Below are 15,440 nucleotides of genomic sequence, written 5' to 3'. Positions count from 1 at the left end.
AGCTTGTGAAGTAGATACCATAGCTTTACTGAATCATCTGGCAGATGGAGGGTTAAAGGTATCTCCAGCTAAATTGCAATTTTGCAAGAAAGAGGTGCATTATCTTGGACACAATATTGAAAAAGGTCTAAGAAAAGTGACTGATGACAGGATTAGAATTATCAGAGAAATGAAAGCCCCAAAGACCCAGAGGGAAGTGAGAATGTTCCTGGGAATGGTGGGTTATTGTCGTCAGTGGATAATTAATTTCTCGCTGATAGCAAAGCCACTGATTAAGCTGACAAAAAGTGAGATGACAGATCCATTGGAACTAGATGGAGAACAAATGGCAGCATTTGAGGAGCTGAAGAGCAGAATGTGTGAAGCCCCTGCTTTGGGTATGCCAGACTATGAGAAAGAGTTTGAATTGTACTGCAGTGAGAGAAATGGATGTGCACTTTCAGTGTTGATCCAGAAGCATGGATTACTGAGAAGGCCTATTGCGTACTTCTCATCGACACTTGACCCTGTAGCTGTGGGTTTACCAGGTTGTCTGAAATCTGTGGCTGCAACATGCAGAAGTCTGGAACAGAGTGAGGGAATCATAATGGGATATCCTGTAAGGGTATTCGTACCTCATAATGTGGCAATTCTTTTGACAAGAAGCAGAACTCAGTACATGTCACATAGTCGGCTGACTAAATATGAGAAAGTCATTCTGGGAGCATCAAATGTGACTCTGGAGAGATGTGTGAATGTGAATCCAGCGACATTGTTGCCGGATATTGAAAATGTGGGTGTGAAGACAGAAGATGATCACAATTGTTTGGATGTGCTCGATTACTGTATAAAACCGAGACCAGACATAAGGGATCTTCCCTTACTAGAGAGTGATCATGTGTTGTTTGTAGATGGATCATGCCTGAGGAATGATGAGGGTGTGCTGAGTGCAGCATATGCAGTGTGCAAGGTTTCAGAAGTGATGGAAGCATCACCGTTGAAAGGAGTGAAATCTGCACAAGTTGCAGAATTGGTGGCATTGACGAAAGCTTGTGAAATTGGGAAAGATCTGAGAGTGACTGTGATGACTGATAGTCAGTATGGATTTGGAGTTGTGCATGATTTTGGCCAACTTTGGCTACAGAGAGGTTTCTTGACGTCGAGTGGGACTCCAATAAAGAATGCTGAAGTGATTGGGAAATTGCTTGAGGCGATACAGCTGCCTAAAGAATTAGCAGTTGTAAAATGTGCTGCTCATGGACAAGGAGATGATTTTGTGACAGTTGGAAATAGATTTGCCAACGACATTGCACAATATTGTGCTAAGAACAATCACTCGATTAATAGGGAACGAGAAGGAGAAATGTCTTTTTGTTCTGTGATGTTTACTAATGTCCTAGAAACGTGGGATGAGGTGAAACAGTTGCAGGATGAGGCAGGAAAGGAAGAAAAGAAAGACTGGATCAAGGCAGGTTGTGCCCCAAGAGAAACAGACCATGTTTGGGTCTATAGAGATGGCAGACCAGTCATGCCAAACTCTATGCTGTCGACAATGGCAAGGATGTATCATGGCCAGGGACATTTGGGAAGGGATGCGATGATCAGGTCTTTTAAACAGACTTGGTACAATGCAAAGTTCAGGACAATTGCAGAGAGCATCTGTCAGAGATATTTGATTTGCCAGCAATTTAACACTGGGAAAAAGACAGTGGTGAGTCTGGGAACGATAGGCAGAGAAGGTGGTCCTTTCACGAGAATGCAGGTAGATTTCATTGAAATGCCCCAAGTGAACAGACTGAGGTATGTTCTAGTGGTAGTCTGTTTGTTCTCAAGATGGGTGGAGGCCTATCCGACTAGGAGAAATGATGGAATAACAGTGGCAAAGTTACTGTTAAGAGAGTTGATTCCTAGGTACGGGTTTCCAGTAACGATTGAGTCTGATAGAGGTGGACACTTCTATAATGAGCTCATGAGTTTGATTTGTGAAGCATTGGGCATACAGCAGAAGCTACATTGTGCTTACAGACCAGAGGCGTCTGGTGTTGTTGAGCAGATAAATGGCACAATCAAGAACAGGATTGGTAAGATGTGTTTAGCCACTGGAATGAAATGGCCTGATGTCTTGCCTCTAGTGCTAATGACTATTAGATCTACTCCAGATAGAACTACTGGGTTGAGTCCGCACGAGATTTTGATGGGACGTGCAATGCGTCATGCATTTGTACCTGTCAATAAGTTGATGACAATAACTGATGACATGATTTTGGATTACTGTAAAGGCCTGGCTGACGCAGTTCATTCTGTGTTTCACCAGGTTGGAGAAGAAGCTACTACACTTGAGAAGAAGCAAGCTCATGATCTGAGTCCAGGGGACTGGGTGAGGATTAAAGTACACAGAAGAAGAAATTGCTTGGTTCCAAGGTGGGGAAGGCCAAGACAAGTTATTTTGACTACGACAACTGCAGTGAAGTGTGCTGGTGTGAAAAACTGGGTACATGCGAGTCATACTCTGAGAGTTCCAAACCCAAAGGATGGGACTGGCAAGGAGTATTTTGAAGAATCAGATTCCAGTGATGATGAAGACCCAGAATCAGTGAGAAAAAATCAAAGTTCAGGAAAAGAAGCAGAAAAGACTTCAAGAGAACCATTGAGAGTCTCAGAAGGGAGATTAGATTCTGTAAAAGAGCCTGAAGTTCCAAAAAGCAGTGGAAGAAAAAGAAGAGAAAAGAGTAGTTCCACAGAGACTCCTGAATCAGAAGAGGAGATTGAAGAACCACTTGAGATTATACCTGAAGAAGTAGGGTCAGAAGAAGATAGAGAGGGACAGATTGCGGAAGACCCCCGAGGAGGTGTAGGGAACATTCCTGATAAGCTAGGTGAAGGGACAAGTAGACAGCAAGAAGATTGCGTGTCGGAGACTCGAGGAGGGAAAGAAGTAGGGAAGTCTCAAACAGTGGTGAAAAAGACTGTGGAGCGAAAGAAAACTGCTGAAGAACAAGAGGTATTTGAAACAGAATCGGATGAAAGTGAGAATGAAAAATCAGAAGGTCGAGTTCTGAGAAAGAGAACTTGGATTGGAGAAAGAAATAATACAGAAACAAGACCGAAAAAGGTTGTAAGAGGAGATTTTTGGCGTAAAGAGGCTGAGATACAGACTGATAAGAGGGAATACATCGAAAGCTGAACAAGTGAACGAGGTGTCGAGTCAAAACGAAATAAAAAGAAAAGAGCAAAAGGAGTCAAGAGAACCTGAGGAGATAAAGAGAATTAGAAGACCCAACCAAAAGTACAGATCACCGGAATGGTCTTATGTGGCACTGTCTGAAGGAGGAGAAGAAGAAGAAACAGTGAATCGAGACAATCCGGAGGGGATCTTGAGAAAAGTGGTTGAGGAAAAGGAAAAATCTGTTGGAATCTTAAAAGTTATCCTGACTGACATTGGAGAAGAGTCGGATGCACAGGATGTTGTTGATGATCTGATACAATTTGATGTTGCTGAAGAAGAAGGAGTGAAAAGTGATGAATATCCAAATTGAGTGAATTGAAGAAATCACTTGGAGGAAAAGTGAAAAGGAGAAAGTCTGAAATTCAGCTGTCTGAAGTAATCCAGAAATAAAGAGTAATACAGTAGTGGAGTAGTAGAGGCTAAGTCAAAAGACACGGTCAAAGTAGTAAAATGGCTAACATAGAGAATAATCAAAGTAGATGTGCCTTCTTGAAAAGATGGTGTAGAATGTGCTGTTGCTGTACTGGATTATTAATGCTACTATGGGGTGTTTTAGCTTTATTAGTTACATTTAGAGTTACAATAGGTACATTTGAAATACATACTGAGAATGAGACTAATGTAGAGAAGAATTCACAAAAAGTAGTTCCAACTAGAATTAGTAATACTTACATGCATAAAGATAGGTCAATTAATGATTTTTCTAGCAATGTTTTTTCGAAATTGTTGTATGAATATGTGAAGACAATGGAAGTGAGGGATTGTTATGTTTGTATGCAATTACCTGCATCCGTTTCAGAGGGTGTTACTTATCACCATTTACCAGCTACGTATGGAATTTCTTGTAGTGTGTTGAGTAGTGTTTTTTATTTGCTAGGGAAAATAGATTATAAGATGTCTAACAAAGATAGTATTTTTGGGCAATTGCCTATGAATGAAAAGCTGAATCCAGCTAAAGAAGCTAACATTTTTGGTGAGATTTTTATTGAGAAAGAAGAATTAACATTAGATTACATTTTTAAGAATAATTTAACTTGCAGTTTGAAAGAAGAGGAGAAAGCTTTCCTAAACATGGTGGAGGAAAGGAGATTGAGCATGCATGAAAAGGCAGGGAAATACAAAGTGAGTGAGACAATTTGGGACATTGAGATGGGAAAAGAATTGAGAAATGGAGCTAGTCCAACTTTAGCTTTAGATGCACCACAGAAGGGTAAGCTGTGCATTACAAGAAGGAAATCTCAATATGATACATACTTTGTTGGGACTAGTGAGTGTCATGATACATACTTCATTGCGACAGGATGGGGTTTTAGAGGAGGAGAGGATCCAGTTTTCCCAGGAGTGTATTATGTTTGTGGGAACAAGGCTTATTACAAGTTGCCTGACCATTGGTATGGCACGTGTTATGTGGGCCTGGTCTTTCCGAAGATTTTTCATATAGATAGAATAGAAGATGTAGAACATATTAATTTACTAACACGTTTTAAGAGAGAAACTTGGTCAGAAATAGTGGGTGACAGTTTTGGAGCTTTAATTCCAGCAGTGGGAATTTCTTTGAATGCTTATGGGATTCGGAAACTGTCAACAGTGGTGGATCGCTTATCGACAAATACCGCTGGAGGGTTTGTTTTGGTGAATACGGAATTGATTGCCGTACGTGCCATGTCTATGCAAAATCGACTTGCCCTTGATATTTTATTAGCTAAGGAGGGTGGGGTCTGTGGAATATTGAAAGTTCAACATTGTTGCACTTACATTCCAGACGAAAGCAAAGACCTGAAGGTCTATATCAAAAATATTACTGATTTGCATGAAGAATTAGTACCACTGGAAGCTGAGAGTATTTGGACTAAAATAGCTAATAAAATAGTTGCTGTTAAGAGTTTTATTGCAAAAATAGGTAGTACTATTATAGGTAAGATATTATTTCCTTTGACTTGTATAATTGTTGCTTTATTGATACTAAGATTGGTGTGTTTGTGTTGTAAAAACAGGGGAGGGAAAAAGAAATTAATTAAAAGAAATATTGAAAGGAGAAATAAAAGAAAAAGAGATCCACAAGAAATAGAATTAGAAGAATTGAGGGAGAGTGTTTATTTGGAGACAAAGAGGGATGATGAAAGGGAGTCTGGTGTCTAGTGTTGTGAAAAAGAAAAAGACATTTCCAGTTTCTCCTAAAAATTGGGATTAAATTTTACTAATTTTTTTTTAGGGTTGTTCATTTGGTGATAATATCACCAAAGGGGGGATTGCTGGAGCAGAGTTTTCTGTTGAAAATCTATTGGGTTTTTAAAGCTCTGGTTTGTCTATTGTCGAAAGAAATTAAAATTATTAATTTATAATTACTAATTATTTGTTTTGTGTAAATGTTCTAATTAACCAATACGAAATAACAAGAGAAAACTATACGTGGGGAAGCATTTGTGTCGTTTACTAATAATGTGCATGTTTTATTAATGAATGTTGCTGAGTGCTGTTTATTTTAAAGCACAAAAACGCTTTTTAAATGTCGTGTACTAATGCTTTTCTTGTGTTGCAAAGGCTAGATAATTACATACACATAAGGGTATTAGTGGGGTTAACACTGTTCAATCACTATGCTGTGGTAACGTTGTTTTTGTCTCTTTTAATTAAGATGATACGTTTTGGCCTAGTGAAAGATGGCTGCCGTTTAAAGCCTGTATTTGGGTAGTCGATTTTTGATGAGAAGGCCTTGCTGAACATGGTGGAGAGTCATCTGACCACAGTCTTCGCCTGGTTAAAAGTTTTCCGTGAGGACAGCAGCTCTGGGCGGACATCCAAATGTCCTTGGAAGACAAAGGAGCCTCAATGAACATTGTGATCACCATGCTGGTTCCGAGGAAAAATGAACATGAAAAAGAAACATTTCAAGATTTAGTTCCGTCTTCCGTCTTTTTATTTTTGTGATTTTTCTGAGCGGAGATTTTCCAAATGTAGCGATGCTATATCCTTTCCTGCTCGCTTTGCTCAACGGTTCAGCGGATATCGAAAACATTTTATGTTGCCTTCTATTGTTAAATTCATTATAAATATTGTTAGCTTAGAGAGGGTTCGTTCGTTGCATTTTGGATTCTGAGGCCACTTCTTTCCGAACTTGCGTTGGTGAGGATCGATGCTGTGAGGACGGTGACCTAAGAGACTTCTATTGAGAGACCTGTCCTGATGACCCGTTTATGACATTTAGCTAGAATAGGTAACTATGAGAATAATGATTTTGTTTTGATTGCTTTTCTATTTGAACTAATTTTAGCTAAAGAATCATAATTTTAAATACAGTGTTGGTTATTATTTCTTGTCAATTATTGAGTACTCTATTTTGATTATTGTTGATTATTATTGGTTAAATCATGACTCAAGACAGTGTCAATTAGGTCTTATCGACCATAGTGTGGATGTAGGGTGTTTAGAAGGTTTTCTTCCCACAGGTTCAGTGCTAATAGAGTAATCTGAGTGTATGTTAGTGAAATGGGTCCAAGCGTATGATGAGTGTATGTGCGTGTATCTGTGAATTTACTCTATCCGTGGAAGTAGGGAGAATTTGTACACCCCAATCTGCACCACTGGCACTTGTCGCCTTCCTTATCTCTGAGGTGTGAGTAGTCTTGCCACACTCCTCTCTCTTTCCTCGGTTCTAATCTCCGTGAGGGTGTCGAGTCACTCTGACTTCTCCTCCCACTCTTAACAGTGGCCAACATGCCACGGATCTATTTCCTTCTTCTCCTCTTCTTGCAGTGGCATACGTGCCACTCCGATCTCTTCTTTCTTCTTTTCTTGTAGTGGCAAACGTGCCACTCCGATCTCTTCTTTCTTCTTTTCTTGTAGTGGCAACTATGCCACTCCGATCTCTTCTTTCTTCTTCTCTTGTGGTGGCAGACGTGCCACTCTGCTTTCTTCATCCTTACGCTTCACGACCTACTCTGGACCGTTTCTGTTCTCCTTTTGGTCTGGCCAGGCTTCTCCATGCAGCGCGTGCACTCTGCACATGTTCCCCCTGGTCTTGTCCTCGTCCGAGGACACTCTCTCCATCTTCCTCAGCATTCCGAGTTAGGGTCGTGACCTTCTCTTCGTCTTCTCCTTTTCACCGGCTACTTTGGTTGTTGAAGTTCGTGGGGCCCTGCTCTTGGTCCTCTTCGTTCTCCTCCTTTTCGCCAGTTACTTTGGTTGTTGACGTTCGTGGGGCCATACTCTTGGTCCTCTTCGTTCTTGAACTTCTCGGACCACTTGACGGTCCATTCTGCCGATCTCTGGCAGGATACCTTCGGTCTTTCGTCAGACCTCTTGTTCCGTGGGTTCACTGACCCGTGCGTCGATCACCTCCTTTTGCCCCCTGGCGGGTTAGCTTCTGTTGGTGCGACCATTTGGCTGGTCAGCTCCACGAGGTACGTCACTTCGTGTGACTCCCTGTGTCTTCTGACTTGTCGGGCGCTGGTGCGTGCTTCTCTTCGCACCGTCGTGGTACATCTTCAGTGTAGCATTGCTCCCTGCGCCGTGATCTCTAGATGTGGTGGCTTCTTGGCGCCACTGGGTGGTTGTGGTGGCTTCTTGGCGCCACTGGGTGTGCCTCTGCGTCCTTATCCTTCAGTGTCGTTGGATACTTGCTGCGCACATCTTCTTCCGTGTAGTTCCTCTCTTGTAGGCGCTGCTGCGTACTTTCCGCGTCCGGGGTACATCTGCGCTGAGTCCTTTGGCTCTCTCGAGGGGTCACTCCACTTGATGCGGCGACAGCGCAGTCCTTGCTGGGGTGGACGTGGCTTGACCCTTTCTTCTCTCTTCCTCCTTGTCGCTGTGGGATGGCGCCGCATCCCTGTGGCACACTGTCTCTTCTTCCTCGTGCTTCGGTCGCGTTCCTGTGCTTCTGTCGCATTCCTGTGCTTCTGGCGCATTCCTGTGCTTCTGGCGCATTCCTGTGCGCTCACCACCGTGCATCAGTCAGACCTTGCGGTACATGCCTTGCTGCCTCTTCTCTAGCCTTTCTATTCTTGTCTCCTGCAGCTGGTGCAATCCTGCTCTCCGGCCACTAGATGGCAGTGCAGGGTATGCTTTTCTTCCATTCAGCAGCAACCTTCTCTGCTGCTAACCTTTTCTTCCTTGTTCTTTTCCAGGCTTTGGTAGGCTGTGCTGAAGGGCTGGGGCCACAGCAGAGCAGTGGAGTGCAGGACACGGGGCTTGACAGCAGGTAAGTAATTTACATTTATTTAGAGGCAGGGGGGTGCACAGGCATTGTCCGTGAGCTGCTTTGGGATGAGGCATCACTCGCAAGCTGGGGAGAAATGCTCCTTTCGCGCTCCCTTCAGACACGTTTCTTGGGGGCTCTTGCCTATGTGCCTGGCAGCTCTCACCCTCATTTGCTGCTGCACGGGCTCCTCGCGCCCTTCGCGCATCTTCCCAATGTTCGTTCGCGCTTCACTGCGCCTTTGATCTGCCGCTTCGGACCGATTTGGGGCACACGCCTGGAGGCACCACTGAGGGGGAGGGGCGCTTTACCTCATGTGTCCCTCATTGCTCCGACGACGTTTGTCCCGCGCCGGCCGCTCCCGCTGCCATCAGTCTTGAATGAGCGGTTACTTCGCGCTCACTACTGCGGGCACGCCATTTCAGCTGCATTTAACATCGCGCTCGCAGCGCTCTGACCCGGCAGCTCTCTTTCTTCACCGTCGCCGCTCTCCGCACACACCGCGCGGGGTGGGGGTGTGTTCGTGCTGCACCCGGGGCTACTTAGCAACCAGGGCTCACCTTCTGCCCGGCTGGGCTTCTTTTAACGCGGGTGGGCTCCGCCTCCGATGCTTCTTCCGCCCCGCTATACGGCTGCAGACACGGCAGCCTCACACCTGATCTCGCCTCCTTGCTTCAGCCCCCCACCGCAGCAGCGTCTCACGAGCTCACAAGCTGTGCGGGGGTGGATCGAGCAGGGGCTGCTGCCAGAGGCTCCGAGCTTCCTTGGCTCCGGGCGGTTTCCCCTTGGGACAGTTGTCGTCTCACCTCCTCCCTTTCGGACGCGGGTGGACTCCCGCGGGCCTTGGCCGTTACTCCCCTTCATGCGGGTGGGCTACGCTTGCCGCCACGACAATCGGAGCACTTCATTGCGGCCACTGCGGGTGGGCTCCGCATGGCTCGCACTTCACCTCCACGGGCACAGCGGCACGCTTGACGGGGTCGGGGTGGGCACCCGACTTCCCCCCCTTCACTTCGGGGCGCGTTGCTCACCTGTAGGCCGTCACGGTGGTGCGGGGTGCTCCCGGTCACTACGGGACGTGCTGCGGGCTCCGCCTTGTCCTCCAGGCTTCTCGGAGCGTTGCGCCTTAATGCAGAGGGGGTCCTCACTGGGGGCAGTCCTCTCTCCCTCTTTGATGTTCGGTGCGCAGATCGGGGGCTGCACACGCGGGGTTAAGTACCCGCCTCGTCGCCAGTGTGATGTTGGGCCCTAGGCCCTCATGCTATGTAGAATGATGGACACAGCACACATAGTTAGGGTAGTGGATTAACGGCCTCGAGCACGTGCGCTCGGCCTTTTTATTGACCACGTCACCTGACCCAGTGACGTAGGTGGTGGGTGGGTGTACAGTGTAGTACATCAGATTAAACCACTAGAACGTGTCCATGTGTGGACACTACATATACCTTTTGCAGGAGCAAACAACAGGATGTGAGGACAGTGTACTTCTTTATATGTAATCACGTGACAGGAAGGGAAGCGCAGCCATATTGGGAGTATTGGAAACAAGTGTTTTTTGACTTGGTGATTTTAGCGTCCTCCGCAGCCCGGGAGCATGCAAATGAACACGGCACACACGGAGCGCTGTAACAGATGTCTTTATTCCTCAGCAAACGATTACACACTGCACTCTGATTATGTCATAACCACACCTTAACAGCTCCCAGCAAGCTACGTAATCCCTCTGTTGAGTCCGTGCAGAACCGCGAGGATCCTAGCGCACATAGTCTCAGGACACTAGTGATTATTGTTGCAACAGGACCCTTTGCTCATAGCGTAAGGACTGTGATGGGGGAGCGGGACATGGAGGCGTGGCACTGGAAGATGTCCTGCACAGAGTGGCATTGTGAATGTTCTTAAATGGCAGAGAAAGGAGTTGTGGTTCACAAAAAAAGGAATAGCATTGTGATTACTAGAATGATAGGGCATTGATTTTTGCTCATGTATTGATACTTCTTGTGTTAATTGCAGACAGATTGGAACATTGTATATGATGGAATGTCTGCGGTCCAAATTATTGTGTCTGGTAATTGCTATTATTGCTAATCTACATGTATTTGTACAGGGCTTGCGGGCTTATTTATGTATTGCTCATGTCATTAAGGGACTCGGTTACCTTTGATTGCATGGTGAGGACAATATGTAGGGTTTCTTGCACCGTAAGTTACCTCCTTATCATCATTCCTTCTCTCCCCGCGTTCAGGTTCTGATGAGCTGCGAGGAATGGAAGGCGAGCCAGTCGGAAGCTGGTGTATGGACAGTCCAAGTCATACTAAGAATTATTTATTTATTTTGTGATTTTATATATAGCGCTTTTATTGCCCGGAGACATCAGAGCTCTTTACAAGAGTACAGTTACCAACAATCCACGCAGGAGCACATTAGAGATGCAACATAGGAAACTTCCAACGCAGACATTTGAGAGCGCGTGGGAGATAAAGGATGTCATCCAAGGGCATTCAAAAAAATGGGGTTTGAGCTCCTTTTTGCCGGTTTCACGGCATGTGGTCATATGAAGAGTTGGAGGGAGGGAGTTTCACCTTTTGTGGCGCTGTCCAAGAATGACTGGTTCATGAAGCACTCTTGTGGGCTTCAGAAGAAGGGATTGAGTGTTTCTTGAACCCTCTTTTGAGCCTGACATTAAAAAAGAATTCTATCAGGTGTGTGGGCGAGGGGAAGCGTGCAGTGCCTTGTATGTAGTGCAGGCAGTTTTAAACCCGAGGGATAGCAGGATGGGAGGGATGTGGTCAAAGTTCTTGTGATCAGTAGCAAAGTGGGCTGCAGCTTGTACAGCTGCTCTGATGGAGCCTAGGTGGACTTTGGGGATGCCTGAAAGGAGTGAGGTCCTGCAGTCAGCCTGAAGAGAATCATCTCCTGCACAACACATTTTATGTCCTGTTCCAAAATGAGCTGCCTGGCCCCCCAGAGCAGCCTTCCTTGGCACTGGCCGCTCTTGGCCGTGGGCACGATATGGCTAGCGGTTGATCTAGCTGTCGAGGTGAAGCCACGTGACTTGGCATTCCGACACGGGAGGGTTGACACTCAAAGGCAGAGAGGGATTCCATCCATTTTTGTACACATAGGGCCTTTCTTCTGGGATATAAGCAGGAATTCTGTTTTCGCAGGGTTTAGCATAAGATGGTGAATTGACACCCAGGTCTGAATTTGTATCAAGGAGTTGGATAGGAGAGTAATGTTGCCGGGGATGAGACCTTCAAGTAGATTTGGGCATCGTCAGAGCACAGGTGAAAGTGGATCCCAGAGTTCCCTGGGTGTCACAAAGAGGCTCAAGACAGAGATTAAAGACGGTTGGAGAGAGGATCGAGCCTTCCAAGACCCCGTGTTGCAAGCTGACTAGCTTCGAGACACAGCTCTCAATTTTCACTGCTTGAGAGTGGTTTGTTAGACAGGAGGTAAACCAGTCAAGGAATCCATTTCCAATGCCCATTCGATTCTTGAGGGAGCTTATAAGAGCATGGCGGTTGACTGTGTCAAATGTAGCTGAGAGATCGACAGGAACAAGAAGGCGTGAGCTGCCAGGGTCACGCATGAGGAAAGCGGCATCGGCAATCTGCAAACTTGAAGTCTCTGTGCTGCAGCCCTGTCTGAAGCCAGACTGGAGAGTGGCAATTGGGTTGTTTGCACGGATATGAGACGACAGTCGGGAGGCTACGCAGCTTCCAATCACCGCATCCAAAAAGGGATGGGAAGGGTGGCGACTGGATGAAAGTTGTTAAGGTCATCGGGGTCCAGTGATTGTTCTTTTAGAAGAGGAGAAATCTAGCCAACTTTTAGACAGCCTGGGAATGTACCCTGTTCACATGGGGAGTTGGCGAGAGTGGACCAGAACAGGAGTAGCTGTGTGAGATGTCTTTCCTGATGGAGCTGGGAATGGTGTTGCAAAGATGGCTTGAGGTTTCCACCTTGGATATGGCCACGAGTAGTTCAGTATCTCAAACTAGGGCTAGAGGGAACCAGGGCCATTGTACTTCGCCTCTGCTTTATGGGCAAAGGCGGCCGGCAGGGAGGCGTTTATATCTTTAACTTTTTGTCGAAAACTCCACAAAGTTGTTGCATAGTATAAAGCCAGAGGTTAGGCGGGTTCTCAGCAGTGTCCTGGAGGGATCTGACATGTACCGATGTGGCGCTGAAGATGTGCTCTTTATACCTTTTCTTACAGTTCTCAGACTCAGAGAGGAGGGCAGTTGTCTGCATTCTTTCTCTAACTCTCTGAGGTCATTGGTTGTTAGGTGGGGAGCTCTGGATATGATCAGAGTGGAGCCCTTGCAGTGTGTGGGTTTCAGAAAGTGTTGCAGGAGACCATTGTCCCTGAAAAAGGAGGAGGTGTCCTTTGGTTGGTTTCCCTTGGTACCACAGTAAAGATGGGAATCATCTAGGAACATGATGCTGCCTCAGCTCATTAATTGGGAAGAACTCCATGCATTCCCGACAAAAGTGTAGAAATATTCACTATGGCGCTTGGAACATTGCACAAGATTTCCAGAGACATGCACTCAAAGGGTTGAAAGAGATCCAGGGGAAGGCGCCTGCTGCTTTGCGGGCCTCTGGGAATGGCCGCTATATATCCCCACTGTGCCTGTCTTATCAGTGGAAGTGCAGAAAGAAGCAGAGTGGGGGTGCTAAGAGAGGCAGAACATTATTTGTGGCATCACCGAGATAGGGCTGGGTGAGACATGACGTCAAGGTTGACATCCTTGATATGTTACGAGATCTCAAGGCAGTGTTGGACTGCTTGGCAGAACTTGTGAGACAAGAGCTGGTGTGTCAATGCACAGGGGGTGCAACTGGCACTTGAATAAGGGGTTTTGGGGTGGCTGGGTTTGTGGGATTTTGGCTGGTTGTGTGAAGTGTGGCAGGGTGTCTGTGATGATTTAGGGTGAATGGGTTTGTGGGATTTTGGGTGGTTGTGTGAAGTGTGGCAGGGTGTCTGTGATGATTTAGGGTGGCTGGGTTTGTGGGATTTTGGGTGCTTGTGTGAAGTGTGGCAGGGTGTCTGTGATGATTTAGGGTGAATGGGTTTGTGGGATTTTGGGTGGTTGTGTGAAGTGTGGCAGGGTGTCTGTGATGATTTAGGGTGGCTGGGTTTGTGGGATTTTGGGTGGTTGTGTGAAGTGTGGCAGGGTGTCTGTGATGATGGTGGAAATAGGTAGGTCGTTTTTGGTCTGGCAGTGTTTGGTTATGTGGCTGACTGTCAGCGGGCTTGAGGATGATTTGCAGCTTTCAATGAGATTGTATCGGTCTTTTTCATGAGAGGAGACTGCACCTGACCTGGTCTAGGGAAGCGATTGTGATGGGGACACGGGTTCCCTGTGGTCTATTATTCAGAAAAGGCTGTCAAGGCTGCTATAGGCAACATTTACACATTTTACACAAGTTGCAAAACCAGAGACAATGCTTGTGTAAGGATGTCAATCTTCTTTGTGAAATGAAGAGGATGGGTGTTCTGACAATAGTTCAGAGAGGGGGCATTTGTGGCTCAGGAGAGAGTAGGGGATTTTGCTGCACTCTGAAACAGGCCTCAAGTTAGGCTTGTGGTTGGTTCAGAAACTGAGGGAAGATGGAGAGAGCCCGGAATGAGAGAGAGCAGGAGAGGGGGTGATGTGTCGGGAGCGGGTAGTTGTCGAAAAGAGGAGGGTGGGTGAAGTGGAAGGAGAGCTGGGTAAGGGTGGTCGGCTAGTAAGTATTAGGTAGGTGGGGTAGAGGTGTCGGTGAGGGGGAGATTGGTTAATGTCGAGGGAAAGATGGTGAAGTGTGGGCAGGGAGGAAAGGCAAGTGGACAAGGGGTGGGAAGAAGGGGATTGGTAGAGATGTGGAGAAAACAGAAAAGGTAGCGGATGAGGGTAACCCCGAAAGTGTGATTTGGGGAAAGGAGAAGGTGGAGGGGGTAGGTGGACAAAAGGTAGGGGGGAAGGTGAGACAGGAATAAGAGGTGTATGAGAGGGACAAGTAGTTTGGGTGAAGATAAGATGATGAGGGTCTATACATAGTCGAAGGAGAGAGCACGGGGTAGCAAGGGGGGAGAGGCTGAGCAACAGCAAAGGCGCAAAGTGGACATATACCTAAAGATCAAGACAAATTGAGATTGACAACTGCTGGGGGGGCACACTGGTGGGGAGGGGAGGGACGGGGGAGGGAAGGGATAGTAGTTCTGGTGTTGGGGAATTAGGAGAAGTAGATAGTAGGGGGTGCTGAAGGACAAGAGCTTGCGGGGGGTAGGTAACGAGAGTGAGGGTAATAATGTAAACTTTTATGGTTGCACAATATGACACCTATGGGCGGGTGCAGGGGAGGGCAACTTATATCTGGGTATTGAATGCAACAAATGTGAAGAAGACGCTGTGGAGATGAGAATAGCAAATAATAAAAATGTTATTAAAAAAAAATAAAAAATGAGGGTCTATACACGGGGGAGTGTGGGCAGGGGAGTTGGGGACATGAGCTCTGGAGGACGGGGGTGTCGTCTGTGGTGAGGAGGCCCTGGGACAGAGGTTTCAGGGGTAAACCGAGTTGGTTGGTGAATTGTCTGCTGAGGAGAATAGAGGGAATATGAGCAGATGGATGAGGATGGATGTGAGTCACAGGGGAGGGTACTAGAGCAGGAAAGAGATTGTTGACCTTGGCCAAGATTGTGTCATTAGCTTGGAACATGATGCTCACACGGTTAAGGATGGACACTGAAAGGGTACCGGAGAGACCGAGGGGTTGATACTCATTTAAGTTTATATTCAAAGGGAATGCGTGTCTACGAGCAGATGTGCAGATTTTATCTCTGTAAGGAGCTGGACTGTAGTTTCATGTTGTGTGTGACGAGGTCAGTTTTGAGGGTTCCTTTCCCAATGCAATGGTATTTCTCTGCAAAAACTGTTTCTGGGAAATCTCTATGCATCTTGTGTTTCAAGTTTGTAATCGAGAATTTAGAGAGCTTTGGAGGATATATGATCTTAAAAGCATAGGTTCCGGAGAAGCGTTTTGTAAGGTAAG

The sequence above is a fragment of the Triturus cristatus genome, chromosome 7 (assembly GCF_964204655.1).
Source record: "Triturus cristatus chromosome 7, aTriCri1.1, whole genome shotgun sequence".
In the NCBI taxonomy this organism is placed as follows: Eukaryota; Metazoa; Chordata; class Amphibia; order Caudata; family Salamandridae; genus Triturus; species Triturus cristatus.
This window is presented reverse-complemented; position numbering follows the sequence as displayed.